General features: G+C 33.8%; 1 pseudogene; it reads right to left on the bottom strand.

The window, feature by feature from the left end:
- Positions 1-22,629: 22,629 nt before the first annotated feature.
- On the bottom strand, positions 22,630-23,016 carry LOC102883821 (annotated as a pseudogene).
- Positions 23,017-23,481: the final 465 nt, after the last annotated feature.

Below are 23,481 nucleotides of genomic sequence, written 5' to 3'. Positions count from 1 at the left end.
GTGGGCAACAAATGTTCAAACAAATGTTGATTGCATAAAGTCAAGCTTAATCTTTTTCCCCCCCAGGAGTGTCTAAATTCTCCACGTTGTTTTCTCTAAACTAGTGCTATGATGCAGCTGGGGATTCAGAGAGCAAACTCCAGGCTTTCTGAAACTGCAGATATCTAGTACCCTTTAATGTAGAAATAACACTATATAGAAACTTATCGAGAAACAAGAAGCTCATCTGGATGACACAGCGTTAAAGGTTCCACCTCTCAAGTCTAACCCCAAAGGGTAAATGCTTATTTGGAAGATTTATGTTATTATCCTGGAAAACAAAAACCTAGCTTTGGCCTTTCATGGCTTGCCTCTTGGATGACTTACCCATCATTTTAAACATCAGAAATTCCACAAGCTTCAATCAATCCATGTACTACTACAAGACACTTTCTGAAAATTTAGTTTTACAAACTATTTCCTAGCCTCCATCCTGAAGATGTGGAAACAGACAATTGAGTATGTCTGTAAAGTTCCCTGCAATTAGTGACCACTCATTCTCATGATATAGTAATCTATCCTGAAGTGCAGGTAGGCTGGGCCTCATTTACCTTTAACATATTCTCTCTCTCTCACAACAATTCAGAAATAACTGCATACTTATGGAATATTGGGAAGCTGGGAAGAGGCTGTTTCCCAAATAGTTATTTGCATTGAGGCTTTGTTTACCAATCTGCAAATAATGGGTGAAAACAATTACCATGCTTGGTTTTTAAATAAAAATTATAAAGATAATATAACCATACTACTAAAAAGTTTGGAAAGCAAGAAAGAAAAAATAGCCATAACACTATCCCAACAGAGGAGCTACCATTATTTTGGAGTTTTATTCCTCATCTTTTTATATACATATCTATAAATATCTGTAATTTTAGCATGCACAACATTTTCCTTCTGCTTTTTCTCCCCTAATATTAATTCTTAAGCTTTTTTCCCATGTTGGTATATGATCATTATAATCATCAATTTAATTGTTAAGTAATACGCATGAAGTTAGTGTGTCATAATTTAACACTTTGATATCATCAGACACTTTTGTGCTATCAAGTTTTGGCAACTATAAATGATATTTCTCTAACCATCTCTGTGACTTTCTTTTGATAGATAACTGCATATGAGATTACTAGATGTTAGTACTGGTTATAAATATTTCGAAATTAGTTTCCAAAAAGTCATGCCTCTTGTTAATACCATGAACAGTATATGGAAGTATCACCTTTACTGTTGCTGTTCATTATCATTTAATGTTTTTGTAATAAATAGGTGTAAAATGATTGTTCAAGGATATCATTATTCGTACTTCTTTAATGAATGATATATCTCTTAACTTTTTTCTTTATTACTTCCCCTTTTATGAGTAGACCAGAAACTCTTTCCTTGTTATTTTATTGACACAATGCACAATAATTTACTTTAAAAAAAAAAAGTCAACTAAGTTACTTGATGATTGAATATTGTGTGATGATGATATTCAAAACTCTTTCTGAATTAGACATTAAAATAGTCTTCTTTTGTTTTATATCAGGTCAAGATCTATCCTTGAGGGACTCTTTAATTTGAGGTTCATGAAAGACATTGTTTTTTAAAAAAAAGACATTGGTTAAAAATCCCAGGGTGACGGCCATGTATATGTTATGTCCTTGTAGATACTCTACAACTTAACAGGACTAGGGGCAAAAAACTCATTCAGCTAAGTCTACCACAATACTCATATACCTGAAAGACAGAATGTGACTAAATTTACATTCAGATGATTTGCCTTGCTTTCTGCATCTCAGTTGTGTAAAAGTTCAGTTCGAAATAAAACACTGATTTATCTTAATATAAATGATAACCCAGTGATTTTGGAGAAATGCCATTATCACAACCACAGAGTGAATTGAGTTCTCCAACAATATCTCACAGAAATATCCATGATACCAAAGGAATTACAGAATTCCCATGGCGGGCCATCATTTTTGATCAAATATTGAAAGACAGACAGCATGTACCCTTTTTCCTGTTTTAATTTGTCCATTATTCTCTTTGAAAAATGTGCATAATCTATAATAAGATAAGTAACCAGGTTATTCGATTTGGGCCCAAGGAACTGGAGCCAACATGTAATCCCGTGCATTCAGAGGGGCCTCTTTTCCAAACCTGAAATGCTAAACACATCCAGTATCCAGTCTAAATGAGCAGTTGGTAAAGCAATCAGCCTTTCACATTGGAACAAGCAACAAACATGTGCAGCGACCCTAGCATTTCTCCTTTGATTTATAGCAGTCTTGGAAAGGAACTTAACAAGGTGGCACAGAGCTTCAAGAGCAGTTGCAGTCAATTTATTGTCTGACTTGTTAAAGATGTTAATTAGATTAGGAATTTGCTGAGGCCCTTTTATTCCTTGCAGAAAGAAGAGTGTTTCTCGTGTTTCTCTTTGAAACTCAGTTTTGTGGCATAAAAACACAGGAAAGAAGAAATCCTACACTCAAGGAAATTGTAGGGTCCCTTTGGGCTTGCCTCTTGGATGACTTACCCATCATTTTAAACATCAGACTTTCCACAAGCTTCAATCAATCCATGTACTACAAGACACTTTCTGAAAATTTAGTTTTACAAACTATTTCCTAGCCTCCATCCTGAAGATGTGGAAACAGACAATTGAGTATGTCTGTAAAGTTCCCTGCAATTAGTGACCACTCATTCTCATGATATAGTAATCTATCCTGAAGTGCAGGTAGGCTGGGCCTCATTTACCTTTAACATATTCTCTCTCTCTCACAACAATTCAGAAATAACTGCATACTTATGGAATATTGGGAAGCTGGGAAGAGGCTGTTTCCCAAATAGTTATTTGCATTGAGGCTTTGTTTACCAATCTGCAAATAATGGGTGAAAACAATTACCATGCTTGGTTTTTAAATAAAAATTATAAAGATAATATAACCATACTACTAAAAAGTTTGGAAAGCAAGAAAGAAAAAATAGCCATAACACTATCCCAACAGAGGAGCTACCATTATTTTGGAGTTTTATTCCTCATCTTTTTATATACATATTTATAAATATCTGTAATTTTAGCATGCACAACATTTTCCTTCTGCTTTTTCTCCCCTAATATTAATTCTTAAGCTTTTTTCCCATGTTGGTATATGATCATTATAATCATCAATTTAATTGTTAAGTAATACGCATGAAGTTAGTGTGTCATAATTTAACACTTTGATATCATCAGACACTTTTGTGCTATCAAGTTTTGGCAACTATAAATGATATTTCTCTAAACATCTCTGTGACTTTCTTTTGATAGATAACTGCATATGAGATTACTAGATGTTAGTACTGGTTATAAATATTTCGAAATTAGTTTCCAAAAAGTCATGCCTCTTGTTAATACCATGAACAGTATATGGAAGTATCACCTTTACTGTTGCTGTTCATTATCATTTAATGTTTTTGTAATAAATAGGTGTAAAATGATTGTTCAAGGATATCATTATTCGTACTTCTTTAATGAATGATATATCTCTTAACTTTTTTCTTTATTACTTCCCCTTTTATGAGTAGACCAGAAACTCTTTCCTTGTTATTTTATTGACACAATGCACAATAATTTACTTTAAAAAAAAAAAGTCAACTAAGTTACTTGATGATTGAATATTGTGTGATGATGATATTCAAAACTCTTTCTGAATTAGACATTAAAATAGTCTTCTTTTGTTTTATATCAGGTCAAGATCTATCCTTGAGGGACTGTTTAATTTGAGGTTCATGAAAGACATTGTTTTTTAAAAAAAAGACATTGGTTAAAAATCCCAGGGTGACGGCCATGTATATGTTATGTCCTTGTAGATACTCTACAACTTAACAGGACTAGGGGCAAAAAACTCATTCAGCTAAGTCTACCACAATACTCATATACCTGAAAGACAGAATGTGACTAAATTTACATTCAGATGATTTGCCTTGCTTTCTGCATCTCAGTTGTGTAAAAGTTCAGTTCGAAATAAAACACTGATTTATCTTAATATAAATGATAACCCAGTGATTTTGGAGAAATGCCATTATCACAACCACAGAGTGAATTGAGTTCTCCAACAATATCTCACAGAAATATCCATGATACCAAAGGAATTACAGAATTCCCATGGCGGGCCATCATTTTTGATCAAATATTGAAAGACAGACAGCATGTACCCTTTTTCCTGTTTTAATTTGTCCATTATTCTCTTTGAAAAATGTGCATAATCTATAATAAGATAAGTAACCAGGTTATTCGATTTGGGCCCAAGGAACTGGAGCCAACATGTAATCCCGTGCATTCAGAGGGGCCTCTTTTCCAAACCTGAAATGCTAAACACATCCAGTATCCAGTCTAAATGAGCAGTTGGTAAAGCAATCAGCCTTTCACATTGGAACAAGCAACAAACATGTGCAGCGACCCTAGCATTTCTCCTTTGATTTATAGCAGTCTTGGAAAGGAACTTAACAAGGTGGCACAGAGCTTCAAGAGCAGTTGCAGTCAATTTATTGTCTGACTTGTTAAAGATGTTAATTAGATTAGGAATTTGCTGAGGCCCTTTTATTCCTTGCAGAAAGAAGAGTGTTTCTCGTGTTTCTCTTTGAAACTCAGTTTTGTGGCATAAAAACACAGGAAAGAAGAAATCCTACACTCAAGGAAATTGTAGGGTCCCTTTGAATTCCATAAAATTGTAAAAATTCCAATAATAACAGTTACCAAAGAGCCAAGAAAGTACCAGACCTGTTTTTAAAAATAATATACTCCAAAGATTTCTGCATTGTTTGATGTATATAAGACAAGAAGTGGGCGGATGGTGGATGGTATATCTAGGAGGCCTGGCTTCAAGAAATGGAAATCGTATCGGGGAGCAAATCCAAGCACGCACTGACACAAAACAAAGAGTTTCTGGAAAAACAACACATAGGGCTTTTTACTCCAGAGCAATAAACATCACTCTGTATGTCATTTTAATACCCTGGACAAATGTTTTAATAGTGAGCTGTTGCATAGGCAGTGAAGAGGTTATTAGATACTTTGTTTTTGACACAATTGCTTTGCAATTGTCCATTCCAGAAGTGTGTTTTACCTTAAACAAAAGAAAATATATCCGGTACATTACTTTCTCACCTTAAAAAACTCTATGAATAGAAAACTCTCTCGGAAATGTAAATGGGAAGGTTAAAAAACAAGGTTTATTCAATTAATGGGGTTTAGGTGATGAGTGAAATATTAGGATAATTATTTAATAATAGTATCAGCAAAGTAAGTTATAAAAATAGTTGTCAAGATCTGTGGTTCGAGGCAATTTTCCTAAAATTATTTGAGGTAAAGTGCGAAACAGAAATATGCATTTACTTACACATGAAGCATGATTATTCACAGTAGCACTCAGAAGGCAAATACATAGGCCATAACAAAGTTAAATATTTTTAACCATGTAAAATACAGGCGAGCTCATCCTTAGGAAAAAAGAGGTTGTTTTATGCTCCAAGGAACCTAACGAGACTGGATACTTACTCAACGATGAGAGTGCTTCAAATATAATACTTTTATTCTAATTATAAGTGCAACCGATATTTTAGAGAAAAGGGATTCAGATTTTGCAAACCAGCTTTTTGGCCTACCTAGATAATAGTTTTTGGTCATTTAAAAGGATTAGAATGCGCCGCTTATACTGTGTGACCCCGGATTTCCCACCCTCCACCTCTACCTCCCTGGCAGACCATGGGAAGGGGTGAGGCTAAAGCTGAGACTCAAGTAGGTTTCAAAGAGGTCCTGAGCACTGGGAAGAGGCTAACGCTGCTTTAAACTGTGACTCTTTTTAAATATTTAGAATTTACTTAAATAGCTCCAAAAGGGTGCATTTGGAGGGAACTACTTTAAAATAATAGTAAATTGTTATTTTTTTCTAGTAATTCCATCCCATGGATGCTGTTTTATGGACTGAATATGTGTGTCCCACTTAAATGCGTAAGTTGAAACTCTAACCTTCAAGAGAGCTGTACTTGGAGCCTCTAAGTTAAATAAGGTCATAGAGTGAGATCCTGATCCAATAGCATTGTGTTCTCATAAGAAGAGGCTGTAGATCTCTCTCTCTCTCTCTCATATGTGTGTATGTGTGTGTCTATATATGTATGTATGTATGTATGTGTGTGTGTGTGTATATATATATATGTCTATAAATGTCTCCGTGTGTGTATATCAAGCCAAGAAGAAAGGTCTCAAGAGAAACCAAATTTGCAGGCACCTTAATCATGGACTTTTAGCCTCCAGAACTGTGAGAAAATAAATTTCTGTCATTTAAACCACTCAGTCTGTGGTATCTTGTTTTAGCAGCCCAACAAATATGGATGCCATGTGTACAGGGCATGGCCACAACGTATCTGAGGGGATTTTCATATTTCTCCTTGTCTAGTTGTTACCTGGTACATCCCAGAACAACTATGATTTTAGACTTAAATCTATGATGTCACTCCACCTTGTCAAAATTTCTCTTGTTTGTGGCATTCCTTTCTGTGTCTTCATTCTGAGATTTTGACTTCCAGGACTCAGTAAATCTATAAGCTCTTTAGTTTTGCCTCGAGTTAATGTGCAATAAGGCAAGATAGTGAGTAAAACCTTTCTTGCTGGTAATCTTTAAAAATGTTTGCTGGTCATTTTAAAAAATACTTGAAAGGCATCAAAAGATTATCAAATAAGAATTTATCTCTATTTTATTTATATAGTTGCACATTTGTCTTTATTTTGGTATAAATAATATAATCCATAGTTTGAGATTTATATGTATAGGAACTGTAACTGTAAACATTTTCTAGATATAAACTAAAAAGCTCAGATTAGATAGTAATCACAGACTCAAATATATGATGTGTTATTTAAAAATAACTGCATATTAGGAGATAATTTTATTTTTATTTATTTATACTTAAATTTGAAAATTATGTGCACAAAATTAATTCAGAATCTATATTTTAAAAGATAAGAAATTAAGTAAATTTAGGTATTTCTGATCCCAATATGAATGGTAAGTTTATAATAAAACTTATAAGAGAGTGGATAGGCTGGTCAGGAGATGTGATCACGCTTGTTATTCTATTTAGATTTTTTGATGGAAGAAAAAACCGTTTTTCCTTGTATATTTGGGAATGTCTAATTATCGCAAAAAGGAAAAAAGTCTGAGTCGTAAATTTATCTGTATTGCTTATTAACAATTATGTACCATTGCACATTGTTTGGGTTGTAATGGTTTGAGTACTTCTCATTTTCTCTAACTGGATTTTATGTTCCCTGAGGGCAGAAACCACAAATTTATGGTTCTCAGTTTTAGCCAAATATTCTATTTTGCTTAGCTCTTCTTTTTCTTGTCTTGGTTAATTTCCTTTCCATTCTCCTCTAGGACTATGTCATTACTTTTCTAATCTCAAATCCTCTATTCATTCTTGCCTACTTTCACCCTCAGCAGATATTTTGTCTCCTGCTTCACAGAAAAAATTAATGACTATTAGGCAAGAACTCCCTAAACTTTCTCCTTCTCTTCTTTACTATAATATCAATGAAATAAAAAAAGTAGGAGACACAATTAAATGAAATCTAAAATACTTATAATCAAGTTTCAAAATAAGTGTCAATAAAGAAGGCAAACTGTGGAAAGACTATTGAAATGAGAACAAATTACATAAACAAATAGCATATAACAGAAGATGAACTAATAGAAGGCAAATCATAAAAATCCAGTTAACAAAATGTAGATGATTTTGGAAAACAATGCAAATAAGTTAGAAACAACATTCCACTGTTCGTGTAAAGAGAACTCTTCAGATCACAAAAAGATCTGATTTGGGAGCTCAAGATCGCAAAACTGTTCAAGCAAAACCAGTGAATAAATATTCAATGGTACACACACACACACAAACGCACGCACACGCACGCACACCTGTAAAATGTTAAATTTCAAGATTAAAGAATTCTGCTAGCATCCAGAAGGAAGAAAAGAGGCTACTTTCAAAGAGGTAAAATCAAACCAGTCTCATATTTCTGCTTTGTGACAATAAAAATTCCAAAAGGCAATGAAAAAATACCTTTAAAGATTTGACAGTGGAGAGGACTATGATCCAATGATTTTATTGTATTATAAAGACATCCTCAAATTTACAAGGTTTTGGAAAATGTACTAGTATAGTACTTTTGCTTTCCAAAGTCTTCTATGCGGTCAGATGACTCAATCAAGAGCAGAAACCAAGAATTGAGAGTCGCAGTAGAAATAGACTGACAGTGAGGATTAAAACAAACTAAAGATCAGAAATAAAGTGAAAGGGAGAAAATAAACACTTTCTGAAACACTAACTTGTGCCAGAAACTCCATTTTTTAAAAACACCGCATAGATGTATCCAGTTGCTTAAGCTCATGCTCTTAATATAAGCTTGAGCTAGTATTTATATCTAGATCTGTCAGCTTCTAGGAGGCAAAAGGAAATGAAATAATTATTTGTGAAAGAGAGTTTGATCTGATGTCTAAATAATTGCCGTCATACCATCAAGACAGAATGCATGGAGAAAATAGAATTACTGATAGTAGGTAATTTAGCATGCGCGCGCGCACACACACATGTACACACAGGATTTGCAAATTTGCAAATCCAAGTTAAATAAATGCAAAAAAAAAGCAAGAGCAAGAGAAAAATGTAAACAAAAAGTTATAATATTTGCTTACAAAATAAGTTTAAAATTATTGCTCCACTTTTAATTATATAATTGGAAGTATGCACATTTGCATATAATGGCTATATTATCATTAACAGAATTAAAATAATAGTAAATTTCTGATAAATCAATGCAGAAATAAAATAAGTACATATAGTAGTTTATACAGCAAAATATAGCAAAAGAATAAATAAGGAAGAGATAAAACAAATGGCAATTTGAACCTGTTTGTGACTGAATTCATTGTATACTTGTAAACCTTATTTTACTTGACATCTTATTCAGAAGTTTGCACTCTCCTATCTCTGTCCAAGGCTCTCCTTTACATCCCTTCTTTAAAAATACCATTCCTTTCCCTTTACTACATCTGTCAATGACCCCTGATTTTATATATCCTGATGTACAAATTTGTCTACAGAACAGTTTTGAACTAAAAATTTCCCAGGCCCCTCAAACTTAATATGATACAAACTGAACACCACCTACTGCCACCTCCCCAAATCAGCATTCTTTTCCAATGTTCTTAGTCCCAGTAAAAGTCATCACCGCACACTTAGTTGCTTAAGTCATAACTTGAAAATGGTCTACTTCTCCAACTAACTTCGACCTACTCCTCAATTACAATTTCTCTTGTCAACTATATTTCCTCTAAATCAAGATGTATCTATTCTACTCCAAACAGCCCAAACTATCCTAGTTCAGGTCACAATCATCCTTCATCTGAGTTAAAACCTTCCTAGCTGGTCTCCCTGTGCCCATCCTTATTTCTCCCCAAACCATTCTTCATTAAAATTGCATTTTAAAAAATGCAAATATAAGCATGCCATCCTTCTGTTTAAAATTCTTGCTACATCTTTTCAGTAGAACCACCATATGTGTCTATTTATGCCCATGTCCTAGCATAATTATTAATAGTGCCTCCTCTCGTTCTCAAAAGTATCCCAGTTTAGGTATCAATTACATGGTCACTTTCATAAGGACTTTTCTGAGCTGACCAGCTTCTCTGCCTTCCTCTCAAGAATCACCTCATGCTACCCCTCATCTTACCATCGGTCCTCTGGTTACGATAAACTGTCTTTCATGCATGTTCACTTTTTCTTCCTATCCATATTTTCTCCCTTCTTCTTGCTTCCGGCCAGTTACCTTTTGACAATTAAAAACAAACACAGAGACAAAACATTTGGTCTCAATTTTTACTGTGACTCCTACTCATCCTCTACATGTTAGGAAAAATACGACTTGCTTTAATTTTCCTGTCGCTCTTAGACGGAGTCGGGAGTTCCTGCTATGCCTTTCGCAACACTTATTACCTCCCTATCATAACATTTGTAATCATTTATTGTGATTGCTTCTTTGCCTATATTCCTGAGTGGACTATAAAAGACATCAGGGTTGAGTCATCTTGTTCGTCATTTATCCCCAGGTCTCAGTCACCAACAGTTAATAAATATTCCTAAAAGTCATAAAGATGTAAGTACATCCTTGAAAGTCGTAAAAGAATTAAAATAATACCAGTCATAACTACTTAGATCATCTCTCAAAATCCTTTCTAGTTTATAAGTAATTTTCTCTCAATAGTCTAATGTTGTAAGTAAAAAAGTTAAGTCTATAGCCTTTGAAGAAGAGTATTTCTTTAAATAAAGAACAACATATTCTATGCTTTGAGCATGCCCAAAACTCTACTTCTCTCTTATTGGTTATATTCCTATTGATAAATATCTTCTAAGATAAATCTGCTTTTGTGATAGACCTCTAATATGGAAAGGCTTGAAAAGAATACTTTCGACTTTTCTTTCTCAGAAAACACAGCTACCCTGTGTTAACAACCAGGCCCTGCTCTATATTCTTCATCTCGTCTTTTCCCCTCAGGCAGCATTAGGTGTTCTCTCAATGACTTCATCTCATCCCCTTTTCCTTTCACACTCACCCATCCTACGTTCCGTTTCCGTGAACCATCACAGGCGGAGAGTAATCTGTGTGTGCACTTGTCCACTGGTCTGGCGTCTGAGGCACACAAGGACTCAACAAGCGTGTGGATTGGGAGTAGTTACGAAACCCTTTTCTCCTCTGTGTCTCAATTCAGTCTCCCCTTTCATTCATATTTCAGTGTGATATTTCGCCTTCCCGCTTCTTCATCTGTGGCTGGGGTGTTAAGTGTTGATGAGATAATTCTTGGATCGAATCCAAAGAGAGCTTTAAAAGTTTAATGTATGTGGGTAACGGATAATGATCTCACACTGTGTATGACCCAGAGTACTTGAATGTGTCATGTTACTGAATTACCCTTAGGTAACCATTACTGTGTCTGGGTGGTCATTGGTCAGGAAGGTGAAGGGTGTCTCTGAGTGTGTGTGTGGTGGAGGGAGATGAAGGTAAGAAGGGAGGTGGTCTGCTGCATCGCTCCCAACACATTTATAATTTTAATTGGCCTATCACTTACATAAATTTATATATCTATGTGCAAGCATTTTTATTTTATATGCATATATTTCACTGCTCCTCAACTGCTAGCATTTCTATTAAAAATCTAATATAGGTTTACTACCTGTGTGGCTTTTAAATAAAAAGGATTGTAAACTTTCCAATATTTTTCAACCTTATCCAAATTCCTGCAATGTTCATTTGGAAATAATAATTCTTTATTACTTCAAATTGAGTGACTGTGTAAGATGAACTCTTTAAGGGAAAACAATGATACTAAAAGGTAGAGTTAATATGATTGAAAGGCTTCCATAACAATAATTGAAAATTTCTTCACTCACTAAATAGTTCTACAGGTCCAAGGGATTAGGGAAAGGTTGAATAAAGAATAAAAAATGAAATATTTTTATAGTTTAAAAATGTGGACAGAATTCTCAAAATATAGAGGCTTAAATTTTATTGATGTGATACTCAAATTGAACATGAGTTGACTCCCTTGTTTTTGCATTTGAATATACTCCTGAACAGAAAAATAAATGTGCAAGTCCACCCAAGGAAACATTTACATCTAGTACAGAGGTAGAACTCAAACCCAGGTCTCTTGACTCTTGCTTAAAATACATTAATCTTCTTTAATTTAACAATGGTGTATTGAATATCTACTCTGACAAACAGGGGCTTAATAATGAATAGGACATGGTATCTGTCTGAAACAGCTCACCGTCTTGTAAAAGAGACAGATGCAAAAAGAGTAATGCTTCAATGGGGCATACGTAACAATAAACATACACACTGAGAATTATAAGAGGAGAGAGGATATACAGTAAAAAAAAGTCTAGGTGTCCAGGAAAGATTTCATCCTGGAAGAGATATATGTTTGAGCAAAGACTTAAAGTGTAAACAGAACATGGCTTGCAATGGCACACAAGCAATTTGGCATTTTTGTTGCCGACATTGTGTGTGAGAGAGTAGTAAATGAATAAACTCAAGGAAGGAAAAGGTAACAGAGAATCTTGCATGATGTGACCAAGGGCTAAGATTTTATTTTGTGCTGATTGGGAGCCATTGGAAGATTTTTTTTTTTTTTTTTGAGTAGAAGAGGAAGATAGAGCAGTTAAGTTGGTTTCTTTCAAACCACTTTTTCAGACAAGATTTTTATTTATTCATTTTTTTGTTGTTTTTAATTTCTAATGGTCCACAGACCAATATGTGGTCATACTGCACTTCACTAGTACACAGTTTGTGCCACATGCTGCTCACCATAAGAGTTCAACAATACCTTAAATGTTCCGCAACCTATTCAATGAGAAAAATACAATCACTACATGCCAGGAATTCCCCAAACCATCAAAATGCTATAATAGATTCTAAATGCTCAACCTCTATTTCTATACTTAGCTCATTACAGTACACCGGCCATTTGTGTTGCACTGAGTTCCGAAGACTATGGCAATGATCTAGTCTGATGATGACAGTAGAGATAGGATAGTAAGGATGTAGAAGATAGAGAAGACTGGAAAAAGATGCAGGGGGTGGTGGGCAGGACTTGGAAAAGAAAAAGAAGCTGAGGCTAAACATAAAAGCAAAACCATATTGACACTTTTCTGAGACTATTTTGTAAATACATGGATATACATGAGGTAAGGTCAATTACTCAACTTTAGACTTTATTTAAAATATGTTTAATTAGTGTGTCTCAGTTCTAAAATATCCTGTAATATAACAAATTGCTCATTCTGTAAAAAGATTTCGTGCTTAAGTGGAGGTCAGATACTTTGACAGAAATACTTATTGACGTCTTTTAAGAGACTGATACTTCATGTATCACAAACATGAACACATTCATTTAATACTTCTTGGCTCTAGAAAGAGTACTCTGTGTAAAAACTCTAATAACTAATTGTTTTTTCCATTAAAAGTTTCTTCTCTTTGCACAAAAATCCAAAGTGAGTTTTGTAAGAATATTTCTGTGTAAGAAGTCAAATTATCACTTAAATAGATGGAGAGAAAGAATTCAACAATACTTTCGCAGTTGAATTTTTAATCCCATAAAGAGATGCTGGTTCTGATTAAAAAGAGGTAACAATTCGGAATGTATAGGCAGAGAATTTGGATTTCCAAGAAAAATGGTCTCCTGGGAATGGAAAACTGCAAACTTTGTGAAAAACAACGTTTTAAGTATCTTCTAATAAGATATTTTTAAAAATGAGATAGAAATGACATACTTCCTCCTGGAGTTACCTACGTATAGATCTTACTCATTTAAAAGACAAATATTTTAATTAGACTTGAGCATGCAGGACAGAATAAAGCCTAGAAAGCTGTCGGGAAGATACCTCACAGATGTCTATAGATTACCGCAATTCTGAGGTAGAATCCGAGGGTAGAAATTCTGTCTGTTTGATTATCTGATATGTTTCAAGCACTTAAAACAATGTGATTCATGGTAGGTACTCAATAAATTTTTGTTGACAGAATGGTCAGTTTAACAAAGTCCAAAATCTTGATTTTATCAGTACATCTATAGTATATCTACCTCTTGGTGGATATATAATTATGTAATTATATAATCATAAAAAATACGATTCTCAACTTTGGCAATTCAAGAAAAAGCTGTAGCAAATAAGAATGGTCATTTATTACTTTGGAAGAGAAAAACTGACACATAAACAAGAATAATCGTCTACAACATCAGTGTAGGTTTCTTTGTCATCAAGCTAAATTATACCCAGAAAGAAAATTTAAAATTTACAATGAGAAATACCTTTCCTGGGAATGTTAATGTATGTTTGATTAGCACATCATCTCACTGTAAAAATCCAATGGAAAATCAAAATTTAATAGAAATTTCTTCATATACTTGGAAACAAATAAAAAGAGACAGTAAAATTTTAGTGGAACCTGGTAAGATAGGCTGTTGCACCCATCTCATAACGAGATAGAATATCAAAGTTCACTGTGTACAGTGAGTGTCCTTCACTCTGTACCAACTGGCTTTGTGAAGGAGTGTAAAATCAATTTGCGAAGATTCCCTTCTCCCATGGACTTTCTGACTTCAAGAGTTGACATCTGTCTGTATTCCTATCCTTTATCGATTCATAGTTGAAAAATCTCCAGCCCATTTCACCTTTCTCCAATGAAACTCTTCTTTCTTTAGATAAGTTTGTATATTAAATAATGCAACAGCAAAGTCTTAAAGGCAAAGATTTACTCTATTTCTAACTTGATTTTGCACACTATACTCTGATCGATTATGTGTTAGTTTTAAATTTTAATTCCCAAAAACAATTCCAATTACTCCCAATACTAAGGTTTGGGAGAATATCTCACTGGTAAAAGAAGTTTCTTGTATGTGCATACATACATATTTTTAGTGAGTTCTTCAATACCCTTACAAAGTTGGTGTTACAGAGCCTAATATGTAAAACCCCAACCATTTGAAGTAACAGAGGTATTTGATAGTCATATGGAGTCAAAAACTGAACAATGTAGGAGTCTTTTTCAAAAATACTTACCATATGTTATTCTTTTTTGAAAAAAAAATCAAGGTCATCCACTTTAATAGTCTTAGCACTGTGTTTCAAAGAAAGAGATCAGAGAGGAAAGGCTTTTGTACAGTATGCACATGAGAGTCCCATAGTTCTTGTGAGGGCAGTTTGAGAGTAATACCAACAGTGAAAGCAATAGAATTACAAAGAGTGTAGTTGACATATGTCTTACTTTGACTGACTGTACAAAAAGTAATTGAATGCTCCGCCATTAATAAAAATGAAAATCATGATTCCATCAGAGACTAAGATGCAGGGTACAATCATTGAATTGTGCAAAATGAGGGTAATAAGAAGAAAAAGAGGAGGGTAGAAAATCTTCCCTTGGTCAAACCACACTAAGAGATTCAACAAAGGAGAATGATGTGTTCTTTATAAAATAATGTTTACATTTACTACAATAAACTTCTTAAGGTTCATTCCACAGTGTAGACTTAAAATTATAAAAACTATAACATCACTCAAAATATTTAGAACCACCCATAAAGAAACCAAGACTCTGAAAATTTGGCTAGTTTATTTCCTTTTAAGAATTTGAAATATCGGCTGTTGAGTAAAGTAAAATGATGAGACGAGGATTGTATAACTGACTATGTGGCCATTTTTTCTAAAATCTAGCCCTTGATCTGGACTATGTAGACACAAGGTAGAATAATTATGCAGAAAATACCACCCATAAGTCCATGCTACAATCTTAAACATCATACTTCATTTGTAGACAAAGCTTTAAGAAGTTTTCAAAATTTTGCTGATTTAGTAAAATAGTTCGTTTTATTTTTTATAAAATTCCCCCAAACTTGGTAATAGAACAAGTTTTAAAAATTGAAAATCCATAACGAAAGGCTATGCAGCAGCTATGCTGCTTTCTGAAGATGAATGAAGGGGTCTCTGAATCAAGAAAGGCAGTCAGCCTCTAGAATCCAGAAAAGGCAAGAGGATCGATTGTGTCCTAGTGCATCCTGAAGGAATAAAGCCCTCCCGTGAAAGACCGTTATAGATTTCTGACCTCAATAACTGAAAGATAATAAATTTATGTCTTTTAAGCCACTAATTTTGTGATAATTTGTCACAGAAATAATAGGAAACTAATGGTCTGTAATTTTATTTGCAAAATTTTAAGTTTGACATTTGTATTTTACTATATTGTGTTTTTCATGACATAATTAAAACATTTTTATGTAATTAATCACTGTTATCCCTTATATTATTGAATTCTTAGAGGTAGTTAGGAAAGTTTGTCCCACATCCAGAATATTGAAAAATTCACCCATGATTTTATTTTCTAGTAGTTATTTTGTTCTATTTCTTAAATTTAATTTCTGATTCATGTGAAATTTACTTTGACATATGGTATAAAGAATAAATCCAATTTTTTCTTTCTCTATAAGGCTGTTCATTTATTCCAGCAGCACTTATTAAAAAGTTTTGTTTCTGTGTTGCTACCTATAGCGTATTCTAAATTTTCGTATGTGAAAGTATAAGACACAGATGAAAGATTGAAAGAAGATACAAACAGATGGAGAGATAGCTCATGTTCATGAATTAGAATAATTAATATTGTTAAAATGTGCCTATTACTCAAAGTGATCTACAGATTCGATGCAACCCCTATCGAAATTCCAATGGAATTTTTCACAGAAAGAAAAAAAATCCTAAAATTCATATGGACCCACAAAAGATCTCAAAGCAATGTTGAGAAAGAAGAATAAAGCTGGAATGATCACACCTCCTAATTTCAAACTATATTACAAAGCTATAGTAATCAAAATAGTATGGTACTGTCATCAAAACAGACAAACAGATCAGTACAAATTAGAGAGCCCAGAATTAAGCCTATGAATATACGTCAACTAATCTTTCACAAAAGAATATACAATGTCAAAAGGATAGCTTCTTCAATAGATGGTGTTGGGAAAAATGGAAGTCCACATGCCAAAAAATTAAACTGGACCCTTATCTTACGCCTTAAACTCAAATGGACTCAATATGGACCAAAGATTCCTAGAAGAAAACTTATTTAAAAACTCTTGACATTGATCTTGGCAATAATTTTGGATATGACACCCAAAGATCCTTCATTTTGACTTTGAAATTCCTCCTTAAGAATCAACAGTGTTTTTCTTTCTATAACTAGGTGGAGACATTTTTAATTTTTCTATTATTAATTTCTAGATGTATTATGTTCAGTTAGAAAATGCCATTTGTGTTTTTATTTTTTCGAATTTGTAGTTTTTCATCATCATCCTTCTCTTTCTCCTTCTTCTCTTTTCCTTTTCTCTTCCCTTCCTCTTATTCTTCTAGTTTCTATATCCTTCTCTACAAAGCAGAATGGAGAACTTTTCATGGGTTCAGGTCACAAAATAGGATTTCTAATTAGAAAAGACACCACTTCTGAATTGTCATAGAGGATAACTGCAGATGGCTGCATAGACCACCAGACATGTCTGCTTCCACCTTGGTAATTGAAATCCTGCTGTTGAGTAAGATTGTGTCCCTTGGTGTTGCACTAGTCTTGGATCTGGTCAATTAAATGAATGTTTATTTAATTCTCTGAACATACACCTGCAGTATCATGAAGGCACCACACTCATAACTTTGGAAGTGTAATTGATATGTGGCTCACCTCTCCAAGCTCAATTAAAACATGTCGAATTACCAGTCCTTTGCATTCCCAATTGCCTCTTTCAGTCTGAGGAAGAGCAATGCACGCTGAAGTATTTAGAATGACTTTTACAAAGGACCCCAGTGACATTGTGGAGAGAGGAGGGAAGTGAACATTAAAGCAGCAAAACCAAAGCAGTGATTTGTTACCATTTCAAAATGCTGCTGGATTTGCCATCAGTGAGGCAGTGCAGCTTCATGTGCAACACACAAGCCTCTTTAAGGACAATCTTTGCGTCTGAACAGAAAGTATTTTGTCTCTTCAGGAACGAAACTTAATGCTAGGCTGACCCAGAGATATATTTTCCATCCTGTGACCAGGACAATAAACATGGGGCTTTGATCTGGGTGGCAAGAGTGGCAGAGCCAGAGTTCTAAAAGGAGAAAAATGGGAAACAAATCTGCCAGAGGTGAGTGGGTGCCCTGAGGGTACTTCTGCATGCCTAGAGTTCACCACACAAAGCCAGAGAGATTTCAAATAAACATGTCTAAAGGAGTCATAAAAATCCTAACCAGCGTGATAACTTAAATCCCAACGTCAAAACACAGAAATGCATGGCCTGTATCACATGAAACTTCTTTGGCCCCAGGTCTATAAATTAAACCTCTTTCAAACTCCTACTTTTACAAGCATAAATCTATAAATGCCCCTCCTCCCTACCATCATCTTCATATTATTAATAACAGCAAAATTATTTCTCTGGTGCTGCAGGTGAAATAATTTTGTAACTAAAATGGGGGCAAAAGTATACTAAAAGGGAATCTTTCCTAATTTTCATTAGGACACGATTGTATGGTATTGTCATAATATAGGTGTCCTTTTCACTTGCTGCTTTAAAACTTTATTCTGGAAGTCATTGCAATTCATTATTTTTCTTGCTACCTTCATTTACAAATCAAAATGCCAAAGAGAAGCTCAGTTTATTTCAGCACTGTTGAAACAGAGTGCTGTTATTAGGAAATGTGAGTGGGTTGAAGTGGACTCCCTATGGAGTTAACTTGGCAGAGTTCGAGTTCCTGGATCAACCTGATATTAACAGTGAGTCATTTGTTTACCCACACAGCAGGGTCTTCACTTTGTACTTCTCAATCTGAACAACTCAGCAGTGGGTCCAAAGATTCAAGGTTAGTATCTATAATCGATAATCAAGTGGAAGAAGAAATTCCTTTCATTTATTTTGAGAATTATTTTATTATTCATAAATTTCCTTAATGCTACTGACTGATAAGTAATAAGAACACAAATAAAATCTATCTCATAGAATGCATTCAGTGTGAATAATTTCCAGTACAGGCCAAAGGTATCTCCGTTCACATAAAAGTGATTTTTTCCACCTTTATATCTATTAAGAGACATTAGAACAGTAATGTTTTAGGCACCTCTGCTCTTGTTAGCTGGTATTTTTAGAAGAAAAATCCAGTAATTATTCATTCATGTAAAAATACATATTAGAACTATTATAATTTCTAAAATACTTCTAGCTTTAATAAAGGACCAAGACAAAATGATTTAAGATTAATTCTTCACTGTAAGAATTAATAGATAAATGCAATTTACTTTTGCTCTCATTTCAGGTACTAAATCTAAGAAATATAAGCGTCATTTTTAATCCAAACTCAGTAAACATCTAGTATATTTTTTAATGCAACCTCCAAGTCTCTGGGTGAAATGACATCAGTATATTCTGCTCCTTACTAGAGTTTCTGTTCAAGATGAAATGAAGTCTATTATTTAAAAGAGTAATAACAGTGACAATTTGTTAAAGATTGGTACAAGAAAGTTGCTAGCAGCATAAACAACACTGTACACCTTAAGTCTTCGTTCAGACATTGTGTATATACAAAAACTCACACACACACACACACACACACACAAACACACACACACACACACATTTGATATACTTTCTTAGACTAGCAGAGAAAGTCCTTCATAAAAGAGACCTCACCTGCATTTCTAGCCTTGGCTCTCTCACTATTTGCATCATGAACTCCAGCTACCAAAAGCTAATTCCAGGCAAGCTTTCTCAGGCTCTGCTTTTTTACACCCAGGATTATCTTTTCCCACTCTTCTGTGACATTGAAAGTCTCTACCAGGTCCTGTTCAAACGTTATTATGGTCCTTTCTGTGCCCACAAACACACGCTTATCATAACAGTCATTACAAGGTATTTCGATTGGTTATTAAACATCTGTTGCCAGCACAATACAGAGCTCTTAGAGGGAGAAGAGGCTTCACATTTATCGTTGCCTCCATTCTATTTCCTGCCCTTCCCCATTCAGAAGCACTGCTCTCTTGTAAGAGATGTTCTATTTATGTCGAGAACCTACTAGTATATGGAGAGAGTAACCTTGCATGTCATTTATTCAGTTTCCTTTGCAACACCTCACAAGCAGATTTGCACTTAAATGGAACACTTAGTACTTTTATATTTAATGTAATTATTACTGTAATTACATTAGTAATTATAGTAATTACTCATCTTATCTATCTAATTTAACCTCTTATGTGATTCTCTACTAGCTTTTCAAAATTTCACCCTCAAAAGAAAAAATTTCCTACTGGTACTTTTATTGGGATTGAATTAAACATGTAGGTTAGTTTTAAGAGGAGATCGATATCTTTACTTGGTAAAATTTGTCAATCAGTAAATCTTGTTTACATTCATTCTAGTCTTTCTAGAATTTTCTCATGTAGATTCTACACATTTCTTGTTAATATTATTCCTGATTATTTTGTATTTTTATTGTTATTTTGAATGGTGTCTTGTTAGCTTTGTATTTTTAAGCAGGTTTTGGCTGTTGATGTTTGAATATTTAGTATATACTTTTTTTTAAGTGAGTGTTCTGATTTTATTACTTTTACTAAGCCACTTTATCATCCTCACAGTCAATGGAAAGAAATAAAACAATGCAAAGAAAAGTGTGGCCCATTATTATTTACAATAAAAAGGGTCTGCTTCATTCTGCAAGCCTGGGTATATTGTGCAACAGAGAACACTTAATAGCTGAAGTGGATCAAGGTACCATCTGATTCGGATCCACTGAATAGAATCTCACCCATACTTGATGACTGGACTAACTCCATTGGAGCTGTGATAGATATAAGTCATTTGTGGAAGTCCACACTACCCCTCCCAGGCCCACCTGAATATTTAATGTTTTAACTAGACTTCTACATAACTCTTACTGGTTCTGACATATTTTCAGCTTATTTATTTAAATTATCCAGGTAGACAATCATATATATATGATTTTGAGCACTTTTTTTTTCAATATTTGTGCCTCTTTTTTACATGTTATGGTCCTACATATACATCTGAGAATAATATTAAAATTTGGGGTGATATTAAATGACCTAAACTTTTAATACCTTAAAAAATGATATTCATAATTTATATTTTTCTAGAAATTATCATTTCATTGTAATTACCAAATTTGTTATTTAGTTCACATTATTTGTCATTTTTAGATATTTTTAAAAATCTCTTTGAATCTAGATTCTGTCTTATTTTTGTTTTCTATTTTTTACCCCATTATCTTAGTTTTCCTAAATAATTAGCCATTCCAATGTTTTTCAAACTACAGTTAATTAATCTTCTTCTTTATCTTTATTAGCTCTTCTCACTTGCTGTTCCTGTTCTATCATCTTGAGTTAAATGTTCAACTTTTTTCTTTTTTTTAATTTAGAGAGAAAAGGATTTATAGTTAAGATTTTAACTCTTATGTGAACTCTTTCAATAGTTTTTATGCCTTTGATGTGGTGTGGTCTAAATACTGTGATTTCCTAAATATCACTCAACTGATTTATAATTTGTCCTAAAAGTTATAGAGGAGAGGTTTTTTTTTACATTTTCAAGTGACTAAAAGGAGCTTACTTGTTGTTATAGTTTCATTTTTATTTCATTTAATGTTCTTGATCAGATAAAGAGGTCTGTAAAATCTCTGCATATTTTGATGTATTGTCTATGGCCCAAAATATAATCAGACTTTAAAAAATTTTTTTAATACTGAAAACAAGGTAAACAAGATTTATGATCTATAACACATATACATATTTATAATGTAGAATATATAGATATGTAAATGTACACATATAATATTTTTAATTAATTATATTTTATAACAGTATATGTATGTATAATTTATTAGTAGCAATACCCACATGGTTTACTGTTAAAAACAAGAGCTTTTGATTTAAATTGCTTAACTTTTGATCTCCATCCTAATTTTTACTAATGACATTAACTTGAACAAACTACATCTTATTAAGCCTCAGTTATCACTAGAGTTATTTAAGTAATGAGTCGATTAAACTCTATAAAGGATTTAACCTAGTGCCTGACACGTAAGAGGTCAATAAATATTAGCTGCAGTTATTACTATTACTTTTATCTGCACAATTGACTTGTCCAAATTGAAGAGACCTGAGTTTAAATTCACCTGAGTTGATATATAGATATGTAATGCATTTAAAAATACATTAAACTTAAAAGACTAAAGGATTTAAAATTATATTACTCAGTTCTTAGAATATTCTCAAGCAATTTAATCTACTAATACTAAAAAATACATTAGGTGTAAAAAAAATGCCTAGAAATAACTAAATGTTAATAGATAGCTTGGTATGTTGAGATTTTACATCAATTACAAATAGAAGGTTAAATGGACAGCTAACATCTAGAATTTCGTATAACTTAAGCTCTTTCTGCTGGAAAAAAGGAATTAGAATATAAACTTCTGAATATTTTGATTTTTAGTTTTTACATAGATAGTTTAATTATGTCACACCAGACGCTATGGGTAAAAGCCAAATTTCTGATTGAATTTCTAATCCCATGTGACAGTTTCTTTCAGGAAACAACATGGTGTTCTTGGCACGCATTCAGTAAAGGTCATAAAAGTTAAGCGTTCCAGCAGTGAGTCCAACTTTTAGTAGCCTTCAAAGGACTTCAATAGAGTTTATTCTGTACATCACAACGGAGAATATCAAAGGCATCCCTTGAAGACATTTGTGCTGTGATTCTGACCACCTTTCCATATCAACATAGGCATTAGAATACTAAACTTTTGGCTACTTTGCCCAGTATGGGGTAAATAAAGATAAATGCACAAATGATAACAAATTGTAGCTCTTTCTTTCTCTTCCCTCTACCAAATACTCATTCTCTCCCAACCTTACTTCCAAGGAAGACAAGAACCTTATTTAATTCACTCCAATTTTCTCTTTTTTATTATTATTTTTCTAACAACCAATAGTCAGTTTATAAAAAGGTTGATTTGAGCATCTGCAATAGTGACTTCAACCTCCACTCCTGACTCGATAGCGATGGAAGTAATCTGCTTGATGATCTCAGAAGGACTGTGCAAGTCAGTGAGTTCCTTGTGCTTCATGATCTGAAAACGAGCCCAAGACTTAGAGCCTCTCGCATGGGAATTTTTTTCTTGAAGTGACTCTCAGAGTCTTAGTAGGCATCTGAACCGGTCCTTTCACTTCGAGATTTTTTTCCTTTGCACCTCTGATCAAATTAGCACACACCTTCTCCAAAGATTTCACGTTTGCAGCTGGTTAGAGTAATTCTAACTCGGTGAATCGCCATCTCTGGTTCTACGGATGTCTGTCTTTCTAGTATCTTTAAAAGACATGGCTGTGGCACAGCTGCCAGATAGACTCGTTTCTCCGTGAGTCAGGAGCGGGAGCTGGCGGAACCAAGCTCTGCTGTAGCTGCAACTGTGTCTTGCTCAAAGAGAAGTCTCATATTTTCCTAAAGTTTATTTATTTATTTATTTTTACTGAACTACAGCAGACATACAGATAAGTGCACTTATCGCAAGTGTATGGCTTGATACATTTTTATAAACTGTACACACCCATATAACCAGCATTTTGGTCAATGAACATTTTCAGGACCCCAAAGCCCTTTTATGTCTCCATCCAGTCATGACCCGCTCCTCTGGCCCAAGTTTATCCACCTTCAACAGTTCTATCAGGACAGAACAGTTCTGCTTTATGAAGTTTTTTTTACTTTATGTCATTGGAATCATATGGTATGTGTAGTCTTTTGCACCTCACATTTGCTCTTTTTGTTTCTGAGATTCAATATATTTCCC

This window comes from Pteropus alecto, unplaced genomic scaffold (assembly GCF_000325575.1).
Source record: "Pteropus alecto unplaced genomic scaffold, ASM32557v1 scaffold21, whole genome shotgun sequence".
In the NCBI taxonomy this organism is placed as follows: Eukaryota; Metazoa; Chordata; class Mammalia; order Chiroptera; family Pteropodidae; genus Pteropus; species Pteropus alecto.
This window is presented reverse-complemented; position numbering and strand designations above follow the sequence as displayed.